The sequence below is a fragment of the Lissotriton helveticus genome, chromosome 10 (genome assembly GCF_964261635.1).
Source record: "Lissotriton helveticus chromosome 10, aLisHel1.1, whole genome shotgun sequence".
Taxonomy (NCBI): Eukaryota; Metazoa; Chordata; class Amphibia; order Caudata; family Salamandridae; genus Lissotriton; species Lissotriton helveticus.
Genome location: NC_136071.1, coordinates 754,006,687 through 754,033,209, shown reverse-complemented (window position 1 = coordinate 754,033,209; position 26,523 = coordinate 754,006,687).

The following is a 26,523-nucleotide window of genomic DNA, read 5'->3' as shown; positions in this document are numbered from 1 at the left end:
TACTATTACTACTTGTGGTGACCGGATATTTTGTTCTATTTCCTGAGTGATGGTGACTGTGGTCTACTACCATCTTAGTATAGTGGATAGATCCCTATTTGTAGCCTATTCCTAGGGTTTGCCTATTGACTTTAACGTGATTCAGTGCCCCTTTCATTGTCTTTGGGTCTGAAAACTTACATTAGGAGATAGATGCCTCATTCCTGACTCAATATTACCTATTGGTAGGGTTTGCCTATGCGCTTTGACAGAGCTGTATGTCTCTTTCATATTTTTCGGGCCTGCAAGGCCCAAACAAGAGAGACTCCATTTTCCTTTTCGTCTCGGCTGTCTGAGGCGCTTGTAGGTCAAGAGTGATGTTTTAGTTATGAGCTGTTGTTCGCTGGAGAGGAACTGGTCAGAGCTGGCCCTTATCGGAAGAATGTAGATGGGGCTCGAGTTCGAGACACAACAACAGGTGGCCACTGTGGGAGCGTCGAGAGCTCGGGGCCTGGTACAGAAGTCTGGTGGGCGGCAGGTTACTGTCTGGAAATTTCCACGAACGAAGGGCTCTCTATATTATCGAAATGCAGCAAGGTAGAGGGGGCAGACGATCTTTGGAAGAGAGACGAGACAGATGATTCTTAGCCACACTGATGATCTTTTGGAAAGGCCGAAGTTATATCAATCGGTCTGTTAGAGTAGTTGGAGTTAGTTTGTGGCCAATATCGGCATAAATAGAATGAAGAAGTTAGTTGACGGTTGGTTCTCAGAATAGTGGAACTTATATCATTGGAGTGAAGCTTGGAGGTGAAGACAGTTCGCGGGAGAAAGAGGAGAAGTCAGTGCAGATCGGACGGTGCAGAGCTGAGAGATAGAGACGAAGACCAGAGAAGGGTTCCAGTGCTTTGAAGGGGTGACGGAGGTGGAGGTGCATAGCGGTGCAGACGTGTATCCGTGAGTGCAGAGCAGAGTTTGAGATGAGCCAAGGCACGAATGAGAAAGGGACCCAGACGACAGCCAGAGTCGGACTACGTAATTATAAGGTGAAGTCTGTCCTGCTATTATAGTGCGCGAATGCATGCTAATTCTTTCTTTCCTTTTCAGGCTGTGCTTAGAATTATTAGGTACTAGTATGAATGCAATGTTTATTCTTATTGTTTAAGAAAGGGACCCCAGTTCTTAAAGAATGCATTTGAGTATTATTGCTATAATAAAGTTAACCTTTCTTTGAGCCAGATGCTGATGGATAGAAGGATGGGGACATTCCCTTCTACCAAAGTAACTGTGACGGGAGAGAATGTGGGCTGAATTATATAATAATTCTCCAATGAAATGATTGGCCACTTTTGTGAGGATTGGATCTCCTGTCCTGCATATAATAACAATAATTCATATAGGATAGATACTTTCGGTAGATATCAGATACCTAGAAAATTCCCCAAGAGAGAGAGAGCACGAGGTATCAATAGGACCAATGAGCTGCCTTCCGAAAAGCGCGTAGGTAGAGTAGTTCGGGCAGGAGCCGCGGGGCTACCAATGGAAATATAGAGAGCTGCCTTCCGAGAAACGTGGAGGTAGGGTAGTTCAGGCAGGAGCCGTGGGGCTATGAACTGAGGAGAGCTGCCTTCCGAAAAGCGTGGAGGTAGGGTAGTTCAGACAGGGGGCGTGGGGCTACGAACTGAGGAGAGCTGCCTCCCGAGACGCGAGAGAGGTAGAGTAGTTCGGGCAGGAGCCGCGGGGCTACCAATGGAAATATAGAGAGCTGCCTTCCGAAAAGCGAGATGGTAGAGTGGCTCAGTCCGGATTGTCGTGGAGTCACAAGTGGGGACACTCTAAATCAGCTGCCCCAACAAGAGAGGGGGTAGGTCAACCCGAGCCAGAGTGCTGTAGGGTTGTACAGGTAAGATAATAGGACATGGGATGGAATTCCATAGTTTCTTTAGGATTTAGTAGTATGGTAGTAGTATAAAAGTGTATATACAGTGTGTTGCCCATTCCCAGGTAAGTATCCCAGGTACTGTTGTAAATAGGGACTGGGAAGGGATGGTGTTACGTAGTGGCTGGGTTTGTGATATTTAGGGTAGGCTGCTAACTTGGCCAGAAAATCCAGTCGTTACACCACTTTACGGCGTACTTGCCTTAGGGAAGGTACTGGACAGTAATGGGGAACCAAATTACTATTACTACTCCACTGGGTACTTGCCTCAAGGAAGGTGCTGGACTGTGGTGGGGATCAAAATTACTAATACTACTCTGCCGGGTGCTTGACTCGAGGAAGGCGGAAGACAGTAGTTCGCATAAAACGGAAAGCATTTACAGTAAATCATACTGTAAGAACCAAGCTCTTGAGGAGGAAAGCCGGGAGCGAGACTCTTTTAAAAAAAAAACCTGCTTTTTAATATATTTTGTACAGAAAGTCACTGAATATCTTGTTGTCATCACCTACCTACTTTGCTCCCACTCTGCTTAGCTCGCGCAGTGGATTTAGCGCTGCCGCGGCCCCCAAGCAAACCGTCTCTTGCCGCCATTCGGCGAGCCCGGAGGCCACGCCCCTTTCCCAGAGGCCACGCCACCGGCCGTCGCCCTACTTATAGACGCTGACTGCAAGCGTCCAGACCTGTAAGAACCAAGCTCTTGAGGCGGAAAGCCGGGAGCGAGACTCTTTTTTAAAAAAAAACTGCTTTTTAATATATTTTGTATAGAAAGTCACTGAATATCTTGCTGTCATCACCTACCTACTTTGCTCCCACTCTGCTTAGCTCGCGCAGCGGATTTAGCGCTGCCGCGGCCCCCAAGCAAACCATCTCTTGCCGCCATTCGGCGAGCACGGAGGCCACGCCCCTTTCCCAGAGGCCCCGCCCCCCGACCGTCGCCCTACTTATAGACGCTGACTGCAAGCGTCCAGACCTGTAAGACCAAGCTCTTGAGGCGGAAAGCCGGGAGCGAGACTCTTTTTTAAAAAAACCTGCTTTTTAATATATTTTGTACAGAAAGTCACTGAATATCTTGTTGTCATCACCTACCTACTTTGCTCCCACTCTGCTTAGCTCGCGCAGCGGATTTAGCGCTGCCGCGGCCCCCAAGCAAACCATCTCTTGCCGCCATTCGGCGAGCCCGGAGGCCACGCCCCTTTCTCAGAGGCCACGCCCCCCGGCCGTCGTCCTACTTGTCCATAAAACATGTGCATCGGCCGGACGCGCAGCGGGCGCGCCGTCTGCGCGCCGAAGGTAAGCCCGTCTGCGTCCGCGGCCGACCGGGCCCAGGGGCCCTCCATAATGCCAGATGGTCCAATATTCTCCTACCCAGCTTCACACCCTCCAAGGCCCATGGCCTTTGGAGGACTCCGTGTTGTCACATATCGACAGACTTGGACTAACGGCCTTGCGCTCACCCCCTTCCTACTTGTCCTTACCCTCCCCTTCTGCTGTCCCCTCTGCCCCTCCCGTGCCGTCTGCCCTGTCTGTATATTATCTTAACACCAGGTCAGCAGTTAAGCATTGTCACGAACTATTCATCTTAATGGACACACACAAACCGGATCTCTTATTTCTTACAGAGACCTGGTTTTGTGACCAATCCCTCCCCTCTCTGCTAACTGCCCTTCCCGCTGCTTACTAAGCTCTGCGCGCCGACCGACCATCTGGCAAAACGGGAGGTGGCGTTGCCCTGATTGCCCAAAGACAATTCTCCTTCCAGCCGCTAACTTTTTCCGCTTTTGGATCATCAGACTTTTTAGTTGCCCGTTCACTGTCTTTTCAAGTACCTCTCACCTGCCTGCTCATGTACCGTCCCCCCAACCCTCTCAACTCTTTTATTTATTTATTTATTTTTGCTATTTCTAAAGCGCTCTGCAACCCTACGGGCATCCTGGCGCTGTGAAAGTGCAACTGAAAAGTGAGCATCATGGGGCAGGATGGGGGGGTAAACAGTCTACTCCTGGGGCAGTTAAACTTTGGGGAAGAGCCATGTCTTTACCTTTTTTCGAAAAGGCATCAGTTCGCTTGTTTTCCTGATTGCAATAGGGAGGCTATTCCAGAGATGGGCTGCCGCTATACTAAAGGCTCTGCTACCATAAGTGGCTTTCCTGATCCTAGGTATGCTAATGAGGTTAGTGAAAGAGGAGCGGAGGGTCCGTGTAGGCTCATACCATTTGAATTTGTTTTGTAACGGTTTAAGACCTAGCCCATGAACTGCCTTGAAGACAGTGCATAGAGATTTGAAAAGGATCCTCTGATGCACGGGCAGCCAGTGTAGCTCAGCCAATGCAAGAGTGGTGGAGGATCTTCGTCCTCGAGAGAGTGCCATTTTCGCTGCCGCCTCCTGGATGCTCTGGAGTCTGGAAATCAAATATGCAGGAGATTCCAGTAACAGAGCGGTACAGTAATCCAGGCGGCTGAGAATAGTGCTCCTGACTACGGTAGCTCTAGTCTGTGCTGGAAGGAGAGGTAGCAGCCTTCGAAGGCCTCGCATTAAGGCGAAGCAGCTGCTCACCTGCTTGTTGACGTTGGTCTCCAGACTCAGGTTATCATTAAAGCTGACCCCTAAATTCCGCACTGTTTTTACTGGAGTCAGTAACTCACCTGAATTCAGAGGCCAAAAGTCAACAGGCAGGCTTCTGGTGATTCTTCCTACTTTGCAATGCATTATCTCAGTTTTTCCACTGTTGAACTGTACTGAGTTACTTTTTAGCCAAGTTGCCATTTCCAACATGCAGATGTGGAAAGCCTCAAGTGATTCTGCATGAGCACCATCAAGAGAGATCATCAGCTGCGTGTCATCCGCATAGTTGATCACGCTAATGCCGTGAGCCTTGATGATGCCCATCAGGGGTTGCATGTAAACATTAAAAAGGATCGGACTGATCGCAGACCCCTGTGGAACCCCATATGGAACTATAGCAAACTCAGACTGGTATGGAGGGAGTGTCACTGCCTGCCATCTATCCGTCAGGTAAGAGCGAAACCAGTCGAGCGCCACTCCCTCAACTCCAAAACTTTTCAGCCTTGTCAGCAGGATGTCATGACTCACCGTATCAAATGCGGCGGACAGGTCCAGCAAAATTAAGATTGCTGATTCTCCCCTGTCCGCCCTCATTCGCAGGTTGTCCAGGACCATCAGCAAAGCTGACTCGGTCCCATGGGCTGGTCTAAACCCAAACTGCTCCTCTTTAAGGATGTTGTTAGTTTCCAGGAAGAGGGACAATGACCTGCTAACCAGCCGTTCCATGATCTTAATTGGATACGGCAGGAGCGATATAGATCGGTAGTTCTTGTGGCAACTGGGATCCAAATTTGATTTTTTCAGCAGGGGCGTGACAACTGCCTGTTTCCACTCTTTCGGTACAATACCTGTGCCGAGGGATTGATTGCATAGCTGATGGAGTACTGGAAAGAATTCAGCCCCAAACTCCTTTACTATTTTGTGGGGTAGAGGGTCCAGTGGGGATCCAGATGTTATATTGAGGGCTATTTGTGCAAACTCTTGTTCTGCAGGAATCTCGAATTTGTCTAAAATAGCCTTTGGCATGAGGTGTCCATCCATTCCTTCTCTCTTCTTCCCATTCTCCATGCTGATCTTGTGCTGCGCTAGGGAAGTGGGGCATCCTCCATACTCTCTATTATCTTGGTAATTTTTTCCTGGAAGAAGGAGGCCAAACCATCACATAATTCCTGCGAGGGTTTGATAATGCTATTGGCATACTCAGGGTGGGACAAGTCTTTTACTACCCTAAAGATGTCGCGTGACTTGTTGGAGCTTTTTAGGATAACGGCTGCAAAGTAGTTTGCTTTGGCTGTAGCAATCTCTTTCTTATATTTAATTATTGTCTGCCTCCAGAGTAGTCTATCCTGCTCTGTGTAATCTTTCCTCCATTGCCTTTCCGCCTTTTTGCAGACATTTTTCAGATCTTTCAGTATTTCCGTGTACCAGGGCGCGGAAGGGTTGCCTCTTTTTCTGATTACTTTCAGCGGTACCATATGATCAAGTTTCCTGGTTACATGATCACATAGTAAGCGATAGTTCGCAGTAATATCGCTCTCTGGATTAAACAAGGTCCCCAGTTGAAAGAGGTCAGTCTCCTTTTCCTCTTTTCTTTTTAATAGTCCCTTCCAGTCACGACTAATGAAAGTTCTGATCTGAGTTTTTGCCAATCCTATATTAACCAGAGTGTAGATGTTAAATGTTATAAGATAGTGATCTGACCATCCCACTGGTTGAATTAATCCCATGGTTATAAGATCTTCTGCAGCGAAGATTAGATCCAGAATGTTTCCTTCCCTATGTGTGGGGGTGGTTATCCATTGTATTAGCCCTAAGTTGGCACAGGATTGTGTGATGTTATAGAAGGCTGTGTCTAGTTTGCCGTTGGTCAATAGGTTAAAATCTGCCAATACTAGTAATCTGCTATGGGTGATTTTCAAGTTGTTAATGACAGCAATCAATTCCTGCTGTTGCATAGCATTAATAGACCCTGGTGGCCTGTAGCAGATTAGGCAAGTAAGGCAGTGACCTGAATCATGCTTGATCGATATCCCAAGGATTTCAGCACATGAGACCGTATCAATGTCCAACGTCGCAATGTTCAATTCTTCTCTGAAGATAATTCCCGTTCCTCCCCCTCGTCCCTTAGGCCTGGGGTTGTGAACAATCTTATACCCTAATGGGCATGCCGGCCCCAGCTCTGACTCTAGTCCGGCCACCGTCCATGTTTCAGTTAGAAACAGGATGTCCAGGTTACTGGATTCCATCAGTAGCTGTATCTCAGTGGCATGTTTTGGGAGGGATCTAACATTTAGTAACCCACTTCTTAACTCTCCCTTAGGTCTATGTCCTTGTTCTGTATACAATGTCTTGTCTAGCAGGATGTGGCTATTACCTGAGGCTTGGTCAGATTTAGATAATAGTTTGAGTGGGAGGGGGTTTATATGTGGTAGGCAAGTTGAACAGCTTGGGCAGGGATTCTTATCCTTAGATGTTATATTGGGGGCTAGTCGTGGGCAGATTGCTTTACCAGCCAATGGATCAAGCATTATCAGTGTCTCTCTGCTATATCTATGAATCACACCATCCAGAGTGAATCGGGCAGGGGGGGTGGCCCGGAGCCCGGATCGAGTGCGGACGGGCGCAGACGGGCTTGCCTTTGACGCGCTGCCGGCGCGCCCACTGCGCCCGTCCGCTGTGCTTCCAGTGGAGGCACATGGTAAAAATAGGATGGCGGAGGGGCGTGGCCTGAGTCTGTGGGCGTGGCCTGGGGATCCCTCTGCGACCCGCTACAGCGCCTAACTCGGCTGTGCGGGGAGAGGTAATCAGGATAGCTGGTCGGTGCTCAGGTGAGGATCCAGTGATTAAAAAGCAGTTACAAGGTGAACAATCAATACAATTTTAAATAAAAAGCTCGTAGCTCCCGGCTTCCGCCTCAGGAGGTCGACAATTACACTAACAGCACGGTTGCAGCACCAGCCCGGTATAAGTAGTGTTTGGGGGCGTGGACTGAGTCTGTGGGCGTGGCCTGGGGATCCCTCTGCGACCCGCTACAGCGCCTAACTCGGCTGTGCGGGGAGAGGTAATCAGGATAGCTGGTCGGTGCTCAGGTGAGGATCCAGTGATTAAAAAGCAGTTACAAGGTGAACAATCAATACAATTTTAAATAAAAAGCTCGTAGCTCCCGGCTTCCGCCTCAGGAGGTCGACAATTACACTAACAGCGCACGTGCAGCACCAGCGCGGTATAAGTAGTGTTTGGGGGTGTGGCCTGAGTCTGTGGGCGTGGCCTGGGGATCCCTCTGCGACCCGCTACAGCGCCTAACTCGGCTGTGCGGGGAGAGGTAATCAGGATAGCTGGTCGGTGCTCAGGTGAGGATCCAGTGATTAAAAAGCAGTTACAAGGTGAACAATCAATAAAATTTTAAATAAAAAGCTCGTAGCTCCCAGGTTCCGACTCAGGAGGCCGACAATTACACTAAAAGCGCGCGTGCAGCACCAGCGCGGTATAAGTAGTGTTTGGGGGCGTGGCCTGAGTCTGTGGGTGTGGCCTGGGGATCCCTCTGCGACCCGCTACAGCGCCTAACTCGGCTGTGCGGGGAGAGGTAATCAGGATAGCTGGTCGGCGCTCAGGTGAGGATCCAGTGATTAAAAGCAGTTACAAGGTGAACAATCAATACAATTTTAAATAAAAAGCTCGTAGCTCCCGGCTTCCGCCTCAGGAGGTCGACAATTACACTAACAGCGCACGTGCAGCACCAGCGCGGTATAAGTAGTGTTTGGGGGCGTGGCCTGAGTCTGTGGGCGTGGCCTGGGGATCCCTCTGCGACCCGCTACAGCGCCTAACTCGGCTGTGCGGGGAGAGGTAATCAGGATAGCTGGTCGGTGCTCAGGTGAGGATCCAGTGATTAAAAAGCAGTTACAAGGTGAACAATCAATACAATTTTAAATAAAAAGCTCGTAGCTCCCAGGTTCCGACTCAGGAGGCCGACAATTACACTAAAAGCGCGCGTGCAGCACCAGCGCGGTATAAGTAGTGTTTGGGGGCGTGGCCTGAGTCTGTGGGTGTGGCCTGGGGATCCCTCTGCGACCCGCTACAGCGCCTAACTCGGCTGTGCGGGGAGAGGTAATCAGGATAGCTGGTCGGTGCTCAGGTGAGGATCCAGTGATTAAAAGCAGTTACAAAGTGAACAATCAATACAATTTTAAATAAAAAGCTCGTAGCTCCCGGCTTCCGCCTCAGGAGGTCGACAATTACACTAACAGCGCGCGTGCAGCACCAGCGCGGTATAAGTAGTGTTTGGGGGCGTGGCCTGAGTCTGTGGGCGTGGCCTGGGGATCCCTCTGCGACCCACTACAGCGCCTAACTCGGCTGTGCGGGGAGAGGTAATCAGGATAGCTGGTCCGTGCTCAGGTGAGGATCCAGTGATTAAAAAGCAGTTACAAGGTGAACAATCAATACAATTTTAAATAAAAAGCTCGTAGCTCCCGGCTTCCGCCTCAGGAGGTCGACAATTACACTAACAGCGCGCGTGCAGCACCAGTGCGGTATAAGTAGTGTTTGGGGGCGTGGCCTGAGTCTGTGGGCGGACCAGGTGCAGGGTTTCCAAGACCTAGTGGCCACCTTAGCGGTCAACAACTCCTCTATCGTGATACTAATAGATTTCAACTTCTGGCCCTCCGATCGAGCAGAATGCGCGACCTCTAAAAAAATTCTCGGACACCCTCCGCACCCTCAACTTCATCTCTCACGTTCATTCCCCCACCCACAATCAGGGCCACATCCTGAATCAAATCTGGTCCCTAAATTGCCCTATAGCCTCTTTGTCTATTTCTCCCTGCATCTGGTCCGACCATTTTTGACTGTCCTTTTCCCTACACCTTAGCCCAGTCACTAAGCCTTTTCTCCCCAAAAACACCTGGGCGCGCTCTTGGAACAAGGTGGACCTGTCCGCTCTTTCCACAACACTCCTTGCATCCAGCCCGGATCTTCACGGCCTGTCATCCTCCGTACAAGCCGACTCTATCAACACTTGGCTCCTGTCAGGCTGCGACCCGGTCGCTCCCCTCAGGCGGGTGTCCTCAAGACGTATGAACGACGCTAACCGCTGGTTTAACGAGGAACTCAAGGCATTGAAACTCACTGTACGCCAGGCTGAGCGGGCCTGGAGACGAAACTACTGCCCTGACCTTAAAAACCAGTACACCATCCTCCTGTCTCAATACAAAAAAGCCCTTCTGACCACAAAGACTGCCCACTTTTCCTCCAAAATCATAGCCGCTGAAAACAAGCCTAGAGAAATGTTCTCTATCATTCACGACCTTGCCTATTCAGACAGAGCCACCCTCAAACCCACCCCCTCCCAGGTTTTATGCGACTCTCTCAATTCTTATTTTCTGGACAAAATCTCCAATATTAAAGCCAACTATCCCTTCTCCCCCCCCCCTTCCTTTGTTGACCCTGACTGTCCACCGGTCAGCGCACGCTTTGATTCTTTCCCTCTCCTGACAGAGGAGGCCTTTCTTTCTCTTCTCCCTCTGGTCAAATCAGGCTCACCTCTAGACCCCTGTCCTGCACACATCCTGAGACATATCTACTCGGTCTGTACGCAGCCCCCTCTTAAATTCCTCAACAGCTCACTGTCCCAGGGCACGGTTATTCCATCCTTAAAATCGGCCATCATCGTCCCTATCCTCAAAAAACCCGGCGCCGACCCCTCCTCTCTCACTAACTACCGCCCCATCTCACTCCTGCCCTTTCTAGGGAGGGTCCTGGAGCGCCATGTCACCAGAGCGCTCAGCTCCTTTGTGGAGGAAAATGATGTGTTAGCTCCCCGTCAGGCCGGTTTTCGCCCGCACACTCCACGGAATCCATAGTGCTATCGGTCCTTGACAACCTCAGAGAGGGTATGGACACCAACCACCCCCAGGCCCTGGTCCTTCTCGACCTCTCCGCCGCTTTTGACACGGTTGATCATGCCACCTTACTCTCTCGTGTCGGAGCGGTGGGGGTCAGTGGCTCAGCCTTGGTCTGGCTGTCCTCCTTCCTGAGGGACCGCACCCAAGCTGTTCGCCTGGGCGACTACTCGGCGGACTTTCGGAAGGTGCAATGCGGGGTCCCCCAGGGCTCTTCCCTTTCCCCTCTGTTATTTAATATGTACATCGCCCCCCTTATATTTGCCCTTCAGTAAATGGAGGTCTCCGTCTACAATTACGCGGATGATCTCTAGCTCATTTTCTCCTTGTCTTCCTCCCCTGAGTCCATGGCGAATTTCCAATCCATTATGATCTTTATCCGGGACTGGATGAATTACAACCACCTGAAGTTAAATCCAGACAAAACCGAGCTGGTTCTGACAGGTGGTTGCTCCAGTCCCTGGACCCCTCTCTTTTGGCCCCCTTCCCTAGGTCTCCCCCCCCTCCCTCCTCCGCCGTGAAAACTCTGGGGATCAAACTTAACAACCAACTCACTATGCACTCCCAGGTTAGCTCTGTGGTTTCTTCCTCCTTTCTCTCACTCCGCACTATCCGCAAAGTTTCCCGTTTCTTTTCTTTTTCCGCTCTGAAACTCATTGTCCTGGCGATGGTAATCTCTCACCTAGATTACGGCAACGCGTTATACTGCGGCATGCCCGCCTACAGTATGCGACTACTGCAGTTGGTCCAAAACCAGGCTGCCTGCCTGGTTCACAATCTGGCCAAATTTCACCATGTCACCCCGCTCCTAAAGTCCTTGCACTGGCTCCCCATTGGAGAAAAAGTTCAGTTCAAGCTAGGATGCATTACCTTTCAGGCTCGAGCTGGAGTAGCCCCTGCCTTCATCACCTCGGAAATCAAAGCCTACGCCCCCGCCAGAGAATTACGTTCATCCACTCAATAATTGCTGACAGTTCCCCGCTACAGGCGGAAAAAGTGGGGGGGCACGAAATTTTCCACACTTGCCCCTGCCTTTTGGAACTCTCTCCCCGCCCACCTTAAATCTTCCACTCTTTATCCTCAGTTTCGTAAGGCGCTCAAAACCTTGCTCTTTTCACAAGCCTTCCCATCATAATTGTCCTATCTCTCCCCCTCCTCCCCGCCCCTCCTGCCCCCTTGAGCTCTGCTTCCGCACAGCGCCATGAAACCGCCAGGTGTACGTGCGCTCTACAAATTATTAAACTCAAACTCAAACTCATACTGACATTAACCTTTATTTTACAGTCCTTGCAATTACTGCCTATTGGAGAAAGATTACAATCCATCATCAGTACACAAAACCATCCAAACTAGCAATTAAGAAAAAAGGAAGAACTTGTGAGGAAAAAAATATTTGAAATCCCTTTTGAAAACAAAATTAACAAATGTCATTTTAAAGGAACCAAACAAGGAAAAGTCAGCATCTCTCTTTTCCCAAAAAAAAACAATTTGAAACCTACTCTTTTTGTCAACATTTCTTTACAGATCAAACAACAAGACACCAGACCTAAAGGGTAATAAATCACAGCAAAAAAAGCAAAGAAATCCCCTCACCTTGAAAATCTATACATCACAGAGCAAAAAAGCTAAGGGACATATTATGATGTTGGTCGGAGTTGCCTCTGAATGCGACTGAACACTGTTCGGTCGGATTCCCACTGTTCTCTATGGGAGCTTCTGTCATGGGCGTAAACAGTCTATAATGCAGGCTCCTATCGAGAAATGGGGGGGGGGGTGTAAAACCCTGCACCCTATTGCAGGCACCCCATGGTACCTGCCACACAGTGCAGGGTTTTACAGGGGGGTACCCTAGGTCCCCCTCGACCACCAACTGTAGACCACAGAGGAAAGGGGGCCCTGCTAGGGCCCCCCAAGTCGCTGTATGACAAACTTTCCATATCAGAAAGGTAGGCACAGAAAGGCTATGGGAAACTGACATCATAATCCCGACAGCGGAAAGCCATCCATAGGGGATTACGGTGCATTTCCAACTGGTTGGAAGACTCCGAGAGCCAGTCGGAACTGAGTCGGTGTGACCAGCCAGTTTATGTCTGCCCGCAGACATCGTAATTGGCCGGTTGCACTGTAAACCAACGAGGTTGGTCGGAAAGCTTCTGACTAGCGGTCAGAGGCTTTCCGACTGACATCGTAATCGGCCCTCTTTGAGGTAAATTTTGCCAAAACAACAGTCCTCATAAATAACAAGTAACTTTCTTTTCACAAGCATCAACTTCTAACACAATTTTCTCAATCAGATTATAGCAATAGAAATAAAAACATGTTTTTCAAAAATACAGTAGGAAGACAAATAATAAAAATGCAAAAAACATTTTCCTTTGAAGGTGGTAAGTAAAACACATTTTTAAAACAAAACATTTCCACAACTTTCTACTTTTTTCTGTTTTACAGACAGATACAGAATGGCATCAAGAAATCAGGCCAGCTATGTGCAATCCAGAAAAGGGAAATAGACTGTTCAATCTTGGTGGCTAACCATACTGTAACGAAATGAACTGGTGTTAAAGATATCTCACCCGTAGTCTCCTTTCACTGTTTATACAGGTCACCTTTTAAAAGAGAAGTCATTCATCTGTTCCATATTGCCATATGATTAAGGCCCGAGATGGGTTGAAACGCATTATGGCAGCGATTTCCACGCTAATAAATACTTGCTAAACAAACGGATAGAGGGCTGGGCGTCCATCTGTGCGGCAATTTCTTTTGGATATTATAATACATATATATATATATATATATCCATGGCAGTTGTGACCCTTTGTGGTACCGGCGCTCTCGTAGCGTGGTGCGTTTTTTGCGGCTGGGTCTGCCGTTTTGTATTAATCCTGGTTCCAAAAGGAAAATAAAACGCACCTACTCGTTTTGAATTGAATTAATTGCGGTTTTAATGCAACCTTAGCCCCAACGCGTTTCGCCTCTCACGAAGCTTGCTCACGGGATGTTGGGTAATTTTCTAAGTCCTTCTTTTATCACCATACCACAGGTAGTTTCCTGTGATACCTCCAAGTGCCTGTTGGTTAATGTAGTTTTTACCACACTATATTCACCAACCAGTTCGGAAAATGTGTGTGATTTTTTTTAAAAACAAAAGAAAGAGAGTGTACTGTTTTGAATTGCAGTCATTTCATGTTCTTTGGTGAGTGTCTTAGTTAGAATCTCTCTGGTGAGATATGTTAATTTAATCTGACTCTGAGAGTAAGCCGACGCTGTTCGCAAATTAATTGTTATTTGCAACCCCCTCTAGTGGGCGGATGTTTTGCAAAGGTTCGGGTTCATCCAACGTTTCTGATGTATACTCATGTATCTTCTTAAAGGTGTACATAAAGTTCTTCCGTCAAGTTCAGCCCTCTTGGTTCCAGGGTCCTGAAGTTGATAATGTGTTTTGATTCTTTTCTCCTGAGACATTTGAGACGATCTCCTCCCCTTTCTGTGAGAGGTACCTGTTCTAGGACACAGAATTTGAGTAGTTCCCAATTGCTCTCATGGAATTGTTCCATATGTTTGGCCACTGCATAGGAGCGATCTTTATTGGTTACTGCTCTTGTATGCTCAAGGATTCTCTTCTTTGCTGCAAAGGTTGTACTGCCAATGTATTTTTTGTGGCACGGGCACTCTATTAGGTACACCACATGTGTACTTTTACAGGTTAGGTGCTGATGTTTTATCCGCTTTGGGCCTTTTCTGATTTCAATGTCTTTTGTTATTGCCGCAATTTTACATACTTTGCAGTGTCTGCATGGAAAGAAACCTTCTCGGTGTAGCCAGTTATTTTTCGGTGTTTCTATGTAGTGGCTATTTACCAATTGGTCCCCTAGATTTCTTGCTCTCCTATATGTTATCTCGGGATGGTCACCTATGATTTGTGATAGTGTCGGATCTGATTTCAAGATGGAACAGTGCTTTTGAAGAATTTTCGAGAGTTTGTTGTTTTCCGCACTGTGAGTCATGATCAATCTGATTGTATCTTTGTTTTCTTGAAATACTTGTTGTTTGTGGAGGATATACTTTCGATCCTGTACTGTGACTCTGTGTAAACTTTGTTCAACCACCTTGTGCGGGTAGCCTCTTGCCAGGAACCTCCTACTTGCATTTCTGCTGTGAATTTGAAAATCTTCGTCCGCCGAACAATTCCGTCTTAAGCGGAAAAATTCCCCATATGGGATGCTCCATTTCAAATTTTTGTTATGTGAGCTCTCACCATGAAGGATGGCATTTGTAGCCGTTTATTTCCGATGTAAGGTGGTTTGTAGGGTTCCATTAGCAATGTAGATCTCTGTATCTAAAAAGATTACTCTCTCTGAGCTTATTTCCCACCTGAATTTCAAATTTGTAGTGGTGTTGTTAAGTTTTTCAAAGTACTGGGTGAATTCCTCAGTCGTACCATTCCAGATCAGTAGCAAGTCATCTATGAATCTCAGCCATAGAACAATTATCTCGCGCCATTGATAGTTGGTGGTATGCCACGCCAAATGATGCTCGAACCAACCCATGGTTAAATTCGCATAGTTCGGCGAAAAAGAGAAGCCCATGGCACAGCCCTTTATTTGCCTGTAGATCTTTTTGTCAAATAAGAAGATATTATGGTTCAAACATAAGGAAATCATGTCATTTAACATCACATTCTGGTTTCTGTACTGTATATTGCGTTTAGCCAGATAGTATTTGCAAGCTTGTGTTCCCACTTGGTGTTCTATGCTTGTATACAGTGACACGACGTCCATCGTGATGAGTTTGTAATTCGTCGACCATGTAACTGTTTCAAGTTTTCTCAACACGGAAACCACGGAAATGAACCAAACGGATGAAACCCTACCAGAATTAAATATCATTAATCTTTCTAAAAAACAATTATCAAATAATGAAACAACGATTCTAACCAGAGGCCTGAACTTCTGCCCAACAACACACATAAATACCACAGAGGCAAAAATAGACATTTACAAGTATACTAGAAAACTTAAATTGGCCAAAATCCACGCGGAGAAAACACGAAGAGAAGCAAAACCATCATGTACTAGCATCCAAGATCAACTTCCCACTAGAGGGGGTTGCAAATAACAATTAATTTGCGAACAGCGTCGGCTTACTCTCAGAGTCAGATTAAATTAACATATCTCACCAGAGAGATTCTAACCAAGACACTCACCAAAGAGAACATGAAATGACTGCAATTCAAAACAGTGCACTCTCTTTCTTTTGTTTTTTTAAAAAATCACACACATTTTCCGAACTGGTTGGTGAATATAGTGTGGTAAAAACTACATTAACCAACAGGCACTTGGAGGTATCACAGGAAACTACCTGTGGTATGGTGATAAAAGAAGGACTTAGAAAATTACCCAACATCCCGTGAGCAAGCTTCGTGAGAGGCAAAACGCGTTGGGGCTAAGGTTGCATTAAAACCGCTATTAATTAAATTCAAAACGAGTGAGTGCGTTTCATTTTCCTTTTGGAACCAGGATTAATATATATATATATATATACATATATATTTCTTTTTTTTCCCTTTCTCGGACCAGAAATTGAGGCGCACACCGGGGGAAATCTTCATAAGTTTAATACCGCAAACAAAAAATACCCGACAAACGTGTTTCGGCTACACCCCTTCGTCAAGGTCGGGGACGTCAACAATTCATGTAATTTTATAACTTAAACAATAAAGTTCATCTCCGTGAAAAAAGTGAAGCAGCTCCTTAGTGCTGTGAAAAAAGCAAAGAGGGGTAAGTGTGTCAGCTCTCTCAGTTTCCACGGGGCCATCTTACAATGTATATACAAATCATTAATTTTAGTCTGTTTGTACCCCTATGCAATCCTTATTTACACATATTTACACCATGTACAATGAGCTGACTTTTTGGCACCTATGTACATAGATTTGATTGATTCATACAGTTTGATATATTTACAGTTTCTTTTTCTGTACATATTTACACTGTATGTGGAGATATTCTGAATATACATTCTCAAAGGTGTTTTCCAGCATTCTCACCCTGGATGGGCATGTAATCCTAACAAATATGCTCCATTCTCCTAAATCGTAGGTATTGGTTGCTTGGGTTTCTCCTATCTAAAGATGGCTCCCCTTGTTTAATCTTGAGTCTTTCCTTCCCCTTACATAGATAGAACTTTCTTCCTGTGTGCACCCCCCTACTCCCTTATGCAAATATCAGTTTCTTTTTTGTTACAGTTTTAAGCTGTGTATCCAAAGTTCCTCCTCATTGTTTAACCCTGTGGGACTCTTGGACTGCATTTCTATTATGTATTTTGATTCTACTTTCAGCAATTTTTTAATTCTGTCCCCACCCCTTTCATCCTTTGGTATATGGTCTATACATAAAAAAATGTTTTAAAAATTATAATATATATATATATATATATATATATATATATATATATATATATATATTCACTGCAAAAACCATAGGTTAGAGACCATATATAGTTAGGAATTAGCATTTACAAAACCTTGAAAATTCACTGAAAAAACCATAGGTTATAGACCATATATAGTTAGGAATTAGCATTTAAAAAACCTTATTTTACTCACACAAAACCATTGAAATTCCATATATAGTTAGTTGTACTAACTATATATCGCGCACCCGCAATCCACTGCTGATCATGTCACATATTACATCATTCATGACATGGTCAGTGACATCACTGATGACATCACTGATGACATCTCAAATGACATCACTGATGACATCACTGATGACATCTCAAATGACATCACTGATGACATCACTGATGACAACATCCAGTGACTGTATTTTTCTGTAAAGTTAAAATATGTCTTGAGTGGATGTATAAGTGTCTGGAGGAAGGATTTAGTAGGTGCATGACTGACTGTATGAGTGAGTGATTAAATGTGTCTCACTGAGTGCATGGGTTAGTGACTAAACTGTCTTAATTTGTGCATCATTATGTCTGTTGTTCTGAAAACTGCTGCATATGTTGTTCAGTAGCTATATGAGTAACTATATGGGTTATTGATTGGTTGCCCAAGTATTTGTATGGGAGACTGAGTGTATGTGTGGGTGGCTGGGAGGTGTATGACTCTGTGCATAGATGTGTGAGCAGTTGATTCACTAGATGTATGGGTTCAAAAGTGCATGTGGAAACAGCTGTATGGTCGGTTGACTGTGTGCATCAGTGTATTGGTGAGTGAATGGATATCTCAGTGCTACATGTCAAAGTAAGTACATATGTAAAACACAGTACATGTGAGACTTGACATATATAAATAACTGTGCATAAGAGCCAGTGAATGTGTGAGTGGCTGTATGCATCATTGTGAACTTGTATCCAGGATTGTATAAGAGAGTAAATATGTTTTAGTATATGTTTGAATAAGTAAGGTGTGAATAACTGTATAGTTGGGAAAATGGAGGTGTGATTGATTGTTTGCATGACTGACTAGGTGTGTGTGTGTAACTTCATGGATTAATGACAATCTGTGAGTCTGTGTTTACACTGAGTGTATCTAAGGTTATATTAGAGTCTGAAGAGGTTCATCGTATTATCACATGAATGATGTCATCAGTGATGTGATCAGTAATGTCAAATGAGATGTCATCAGTGATGTCATCAGTGATGTCATTTGAGATGTCATCAGTGATGTCATCAGTGATGTAATTTGAGATGTCATCAGTGATGTCATCAGTGATGTCATGTGAGATGTCATCAGTGATGTCACTGACCATGTCATGAATGATGTAATATGTGACATGATCAGCAGTGGATTGCGGGTGCGCGATATATAGTTAGTACAATTAACTATATATGGAATTTCAATGGTTTTGTGTGAGTAAAATAAGGTTTTTTAAATGCTAATTCCTAACTATATATGGTCTATAACCTATGGTTTTTTCAGTGAATTTTCAAGGGTTTGTAAATGCTAATTCCTAACTATATATGGTCTATAACCTATGTTTTTTTTAGTGAATTTCAATGGTTTTTTAATAGCAAATATCATAAGCTGTCGATTGTCAAGTACGTGGTAAGAAAAAACATTTTCGTGTTTATGCACACTGATCTGCTTTCAATGCTGCCCCCCCCTCATTTCTATTAGGAGTACTCTCTCTTTGCAGATAGTGAAGGGTAGTTAACGCAGGCCTTTGCCCCCGTTGTAATCCGTCGTGCCTGCTTCTCTCTCCATTTGATTGATTGTTATCCAAGCATTTACTGTTTTAGAATTGGTTCTCTTTGGTTCATTCTCTATTTACAAACAAGCACAGAGTCGCAATACTCTGTTTAGTCTTTGCAGATAGCGAAAAATCGTGTAAAAAAACAAAAGGAATCGAGCAAAATCAGTAGGCCACTAATGGGATCTCTTTTTGACCTCGCTAAAATAGAAACATTAGGAACAACCTGTTGAAAATAGCAATGTGTATGTACATAAGCGGCGTTCATTTGTGTTCACAGTACCCCTTGTTGATTGTTTGAATCGAGCATTGAATTGTTCGAAGTTGGTTCTCTTAAGGATCTTCTCTGCCTGCAAACGGGGAAGAATAGGAATATTCTCTCTCCCTTTGCAGATAGTGAAGGGTAGGTAACGCAAACCTTTAACACGTCGTGCCTATTTCGTTCCTCATTGATTGATTGTTTGCCCGAACATTGACTGTTTGGGAATTGGTTCTTTTTGGAGGTATTCCCTGTTTGCAAATAAACGTAGGAAAATCTTTGCAAGTAGTGAAAGGGTAGGTAATGCGGACGTTTCTCCCCCGTTGTAATCTGTCATGCCTATCTACTCCCCACTGATTGATGCACCTGTTTCACCCGGACCATTTACTAGAGATAGGTCATCTGGCCCGACCAGAGAGCACCCCTAGTGAAAAGGACATATGCAATAATAACAAAGTGATCACTGTATCCTGTTAACAGAAACTTTAGCATGAAACAACCTGGAAAGAAAGGAATAGGAAAACGAAAATCAGTAGGCCACTGATGAACTTTTTATTAAATAACAAACAAAGAAACGATAACAATACGTAATGATAAAACCTATTATTGTCCTAGAAACAAGAAACGTTAGAAGTAAGCCCGTAATAAGAAACCTGAAAACAGTAAGAGAATCCAAGTGTGACATTGCAACGGCCACAAGGCAACGAGGCTTCATCGCCCCTCACTGCCCCAAAACGTGTCTGTCCCACCGCCTGCCACGGCCAAATAACGGCAAACTGGGAAAGATACAAGTCAGCAGACATCTGCCCCATTCTGGAAACTTCCAAAGTGCAACAGGTTTGCGGCTACGCCCAGCCGGAAGCAACACATATAAGGCGGGTCCTGCTGCCAACCGTCGGCAGAAGATCATCACGTAGGGTGTAGCCGGAGGAAAGGCCGAGGCCAATGGGACCCGGCCAGGGGGATTGCTACGACAACCCTGGAGAGTTGCAAGGGGGGGAATGTCTGTGTCCTCGACCCTCCCCTCTCTCTCCCAGTCCGGCCACCATCAACCAGAGGCCGAGGCCGACAGGATCCGGCTGCGGTGGTGGTAACCCTGGAGAATTGCAGGTTAGACCCTCTCTCTCCCAGTCTGGGCCAGCATCCATGGAGGGCCTCGGAGTGGAGAGGCCACTGCACGAAAGGCCCAGGAGAGGCACCACACGCCAAGGCCTGCCCCACCGGATGAGCCAAGGAACCCGTTCATGGGGCCAGAGCAAAAGGCGTCCGGCTGCCATCCACCGGAGGTCCGGCCCAAAGACGGACGGGACATTTCTTCTTTCTTTTATAATGGCTGCGACAACACTGGGGGGGGATGTCTTGCACATGCCTCCGACCCCCCCCCCCTCGTCCTCATCGCCTGGTCCGGCCATAACAAATGTCAAGCGAGAAGCCGTGGGGTGCACTGGGAGGGAGAGACGGTGCGAACAGGCCTCTCCCGCCTCCCCAGGTGGAGGCTTCCCAGCTGCACCCTCAGCGATCCAGGCGCCCGGAAAAGGGTTCTTCCACTGTGGCGATGCTGCAACGTCTCGCCCGGCAGGGTGGAGCCCGTCCGCTCATTTGACCAAGCGATCGCCGGTAGCTACCGAACTCTCAAAATGGCAGTCGACCTGGCAAGAGCGGGCCCAGCATAAAGAAATGGCCCGGTCACTGGTTGACTCCACCACCGTAGTCCTCCACGACCTTGAAGATTCTAGAGGAGCCGCGGCAGTCCCCGACCCCCGCAGGCACCCCCGATGGGGAATGACTGCCATGATCGCCCGTGGAGTGACGAAACTGTAGCCGCGGGACGTCGGCGCTCCCATGCTGGCGCCAGCCTCAGTTTGAATGACTAGAATCCTGCAGACCACAGTTCGGATCAGTTCCGGTGAAAGCACAGTGTGACCCGGTAGGAAAAATTGTTGCACCCCCTCCCCTTTTTCACTGATGGTTCAAACCACCGATCCTTTCCTTTGCCCTTTTAACGGAACTTTGGACTGCCCCCCCCCCCCCGGGGCGCCCCACGCCGTTATTCGGAGGGCGGCAACTTACTGGACATCACCTTGGTGCCATCCACATTTCAGCGTGTTCTGCTGCCTTGGAACTATTCGCACAACAGACCGCTACTGACGACCCACCCCCCGGGACGCCCCACGCCGGATACCCAAATCAGTGCGGCACCCAGGCAACATCACCTGGGTGCCGTCCAGAAATCTGGACATTGTGCTGCCTTGGGACTATTCGCACAACCGACCGCTACTGACCATTGTTCCTTCTTTTTCCCTAAAAATGTTTAAATGTTTTTACTGTTTTTGTTTTGTTGTATATATTTATAAGTTATTAAAGTTTTATATTCCTACTACTTTGTTGGAGTGCTATATATTTTTAATGTGACACATAATTGTAAAAACTTTGATGTACAAAGAGTCATCCCTGGAATCTTCCGCTTCAGGCTCGATCCCCTCCCCAATCACAATACAGGATGGTTTTCAGATAGTAGGAACGCGTGTGGTGTGACGGATCTCATCGGGTGTGGGCCTTGATCTACTATAACTCCTTTGAAGAGGGGTGATTCTTTACAGCTGGGGCCATAAACTACATCTGCAGGGCTAGCTGATAGCCTGGGACCGGCCTGGACAATCGGACACAGAGGAAGAGGAGTGTCAGAGGGTGCGGTAGTGAATAGGGCGAAAGGGAGGTGTTGGGCGGGCACAGAGTGTGATTCTCAGGGAAGAGCAGCGCAGATGGGGGGAGGTTTATTGCCCATGCATAAGACAGAGAGCGGGGGTGACCAGTGCCTGGGGGAGATGCTTGCGAGGGTGGGGAGCTATGATACGGATCGACAGCGTGCAGAGAGTGGGTCTGGTCAAGGCATCTAAAATGGCTGCCGTGCACGACAAAAGTGTGGCATTTGAAAAAAGGCAAGATGGCGCAGACAATGTTTTTCAACACTTCCTGATTTCCTTCGAATCGAACGTTAACAGACGTTGGGGCATATTACCAAAGTTAAGCGATATTTATCGCTAACGATGCTTAGCAACGAATTTCTTACCGCTAAGCATTGTCAGAAATTATCGCAGATACACCTTGCTATTATCAAGGTTTATCGCAAATGCGATAAAAAACGGCCGCAATGCATGAATATCGCTGAAAGGTCAGCGATATTCATGCATTACCGAGCTAATGCTCTTAGCCATGTTATCCACCTCCCATTGGATAACATGGCTAAGAACTGCTCAGGGCAGGTGTTACTTTTTGGAGATATTCGCGCTTAGCGCGAATATCTCCAAAAGTTGGTAATAGGAGATAGCGATGTTAGCGACTGTTTCCAGTCGCTAACATCTTGGCATGCCCACTTTGCATGTCATTAGTGATAAATATCACTGACATGCAAAGTGGGGCCCAAGATGGTCGCTATCTCCTACTAGCGGTCGCTAACTGGTGTTAGCAACAGCTAGGTAATACGGAGATAATTTTATCTCCGCTTTCTTGGCTTTTAAAGCCAAAAAAGCGGAGATAAACCCCCTTGATAATATGCCCCGTTATCTCTCCCACACTACCGGTCCCCCTGGGCTTAAACGCCGAGATGGTAGGGACTGCATCCCGTGGAGATAGGCCGAGACGTCACTCAGCAGAAAAAAAAGTTTAAAAAAAGTCTATAAACATACAATAAGTTAAAAGTCAATCATTCTTCTTTCCTTGTAGTACGCTCACCAGTCCGCTTCCCGTTACGCTAACCGGGCGCACCCCACCAAAAAAACGATTTTTTTTTTTTTTTTTGCCCCGCGGAGCCCTTTTAAAGCCTCCACATCAAACCTATGGGGTCAGGGAGGATCTACTATGCCCCCTTATGGTCATTTGCCCCTTCGCTTTGGCCTCCTCTTGTCTCTCGATCCTACCGAGAGACAAGATGGCGGCCGCTACGGACTGTTTGGAATGTTTACAGACGCCGGAGAACCAATCAGCTTCGCTTCACAAAGCTCCGTAACGCGAAAAGTACGCGAAGTGGAGCGCTGCCCGGAGCGCTGTTACAGATATATATCTTTTTTTGAATGTTAATTTCTCAAAATCCACTGGAGCACATATATTGAGACCTAGCAAATGCACATCGGGCTACCAGTCCCTACAATTTTGCTAAGTTTCGTGCAAATCCATTCAGCCGTTTGATTATTATATTTCTTTTTTTTGTTTGCCCCGCGGGGCCCTTTTAAAACCTCCACATCAAACCTAGGGGGTCAGGGAGGATCTACTATGCCCCCTTATGGTCATTTGCCCCTTCGCTTTGCCCTCCTCTTGTCTCTCGATCCTACCGAGAGACAAGATGGCGGCCGCTACGGACTGTTTGGAATGTTTACAGACACCGGAGAACCAATCAGCTTCGCTTCACAAAGCTCCGTAACGCGAAAAGTACGCGTAGCGGAGCGCTGCCCGGTGCGCTGTTACAGATATATATCTTTTTTTGAACGTTAATTTCTCAAAATCCACTGGAGCACATATATTGAGACCTAGCAAAGGCACATCGGGCTACCAGTCCCTATAATTTTGCCAAGTTTCGTGCAAATCCATTCAGCCGTTCGGGCTAAAAGTGAGGCCAACCGCCCTATGGAAATTAACATTGGAAAAACGCGTTTTGGGACCCCCCTTTTTTCTCGGCCCCCCCTTGACGAACCCCCCCCAAATTTTCAGGGGCTGCTCAGAAACAAAATGTGCCATTTTCCTGAAAATTCCAGCCAATTCCGTCCACAAACGCCAAAGTTATTAGACATAGAATTTTCAAAAATCCCATAGAGAAAAAATCCTAACTATATATACCTACTGGCGAGCGCCAGTAGGTAATATATATATATATATATAAAGCAATAAAAGCGGATGAAACGAGCAGTGAGTGTTTTCTTGACCCCCCTTGCCAAGTCCTGGAAGAAGAGGCGTACCAGCCTCGAAACGCGTCGACTGTTGGAAAATTATTGGAATGGGAAATTGCGAGTGAAAGAGAGGCAACTAACACGAAGAGTGGGGAAAGCGCTGTGTGCCTTCTTAGAGCGCAGGGCTCATTTGGTGGATCATTTATTGCACGGCTTACCCTGGCCGTGAAGAAGAGCACCGGTTCCTGTTCAGTGCGGACTTGTAGCTGAGCACGGAAGGCTGAGGGCGGGGACCATCCCCTCCATGACCGGCGCGCTCTCCCGGGCAGTATATCACTCGGCAATTTGGAACCTTCCTCCTTACTAAAGGGAAAGAATACGGCAAAAATGAAGAGGGCGAAAGAGACTACTACAGTTTTTTATTTTACACAAACTGCTCATGGGACTATTAATACCAGCATGCTGCTGGGAGTGATGACGATGCCACGCCCACTTAGGGCGGTGTTTCATTCTAAAGCAATAAAAGCGGATGAAACGAGCAGTGAGTGTTTTCTTGACCCCCCTTGCCAAGTCCTGGAAGAAGAGGCGTACCAGCCTCGAAACGCGTCGACTGTTGGAAAATTATTGGAATGGGAAATTGCGAGTGAAAGAGAGGCAACTAACACGAAGAGTGGGGAAAGCGCTGTGTGCCTTCTTAGAGCGCAGGGCTCATTTGGTGGATCATTTATTGCACAGCTTACCCTGGCCGTGAAGAAGAGCACCGGTTCCTGTTCAGTGCGGACTTGTAGCTGAGCACGGAAGGCTGAGGGCGGGGACCATCCCCTCCATGACCGGCGCGCTCTCCCGGGCAGTATATCACTCGGCAATTTGGACCTTCCTCCTTACTAAAGGGAAAGAATACGGCAAAAATGAAGAGGGCGAAAGAGACTACTACAGTTTTTTATTTTACACAAACTGCTCATGGGACTATTAATACCAGCATGCTGCTGGGAGTGATGACGATGCCACGCCCACTTAGGGCGGTGTTTCATTCTAAAGCAATAAAAGCGGATGAAACGAGCAGTGAGTGTTTTCTTGACCCCCCTTGCCAAGTCCTGGAAGAAGAGGCGTACCAGCCTCGAAACGCGTCGACTGTTGGAAAATTATTGGAATGGGAAATTGCGAGTGAAAGAGAGGCAACTAACACGAAGAGTGGGGAAAGCGCTGTGTGCCTTCTTAGAGCGCAGGGCTCATTTGGTGGATAATATATATATATATACATACATATATACATACATATATATATATATATATATATATATATATATATATATATATATATATATATATTCACTGAAAAAAACATAGGTTATAGACCATATATAGTTAGGAATTAGCATTTAAAAAACCTTATTTTACTCACACAAAACCATTGAAATTCCATATATAGTTAGTTGTACTAACTATATATCGCGCACCCGCAATCCACTGCTGATCATGTCACATATTACATCATTCATGACATGGTCAGTGACATCACTGATGACATCACTGATGACATCATCCAGTGACTGTGTGTTTCTGTAAAGTTTAAATATGTTTTACATATTGAAGAATGAGTAGATGTAGAAGTGTCTGGATGAAGGATTTAGTAGGTGCGTGACTGACTGTATGAGTGAGTGATTAAATGTGTCTCACTGAATGCATGGGTTAGTGACTAAACTGTCTTAATTTGTGCATCATTATGTCTGTTGTTCTGTAAACTGCTGCATGTGTTGATCAGTAGCTATATGAGTAACTATATGGGTTATTGATTGGTTGCCCAAGCATTTGTATGGGAGACTGAGTGTGTGTGTGGGTGGCTGGGAGGTGTATGACTCTGTGCATATATGTGTGAGCAGTTGATTCACTAGATGTATGGGTTCAAAAGTGCATGTGGAAACAGCTGTATGGGCGGTTGACTGTGTGCATGAGTGTATTGGTGAGTGAATGGATATCTCAGTGCTACATGTCAAAGTAAGTACATATGTAAAATACAGTACATGTGAGAGTTGACATATATAAATAACTGTGCATAGGAGCCAGTGAATGTGTGAGTGGCTGTATGCATCATTGTGAACTTGTATCCAGGAATGTATAAGAGAGTAAATATGTTTTAGTATATGTTTGAATAAGTAAGGTGTGTATAACTGTATAGTTGAGAAAATGGAGGTGTGATTGATTCTTTGCATGACTGACTAGGTGTCTGAGTAACTCCATGGATGAGTGACAGTCTGTGAGTGTATGTTTACACTGAGTGTATCTAAGGTTATATTAAAGTCTGAAGAGGTTCATTGTATTATCACATGAATGATGTCATCAGTGATGTGATCAGTAATGTCAAATGAGATGTCATCAGTGATGTCATCAGTGATGTCATTTGAGATGTCATCAGTGATGTCATCAGTGATGTCATTTGAGATGTCATCAGTGATGTCATCAGTGATGTCATTTGAGATGTCATCAGTGATGTCATCTGTGATGTCACTGACCATGTCATGAATGATGTAATATGTGACATGATCAGCAGTGGATTGCGGGTGCGCGATATATAGTTAGTACAACTAACTATATATGTAATTTCAATGGTTTTGTGTGAGTAAAATAAGGTTTTTTAAATGCTAATTCCTAACTATATATGGTCTATAACCTATGGTTTTTTCAGTGAATTTTCAAGGTTTTGTAAATGCTAATTCCTAACTATATATGGTCTATAACCTATGTTTTTTTCAGTGAATTTCATTGGTTTTTTAAAAGCTAATATCTATAGCTGTAAAATGTATTCT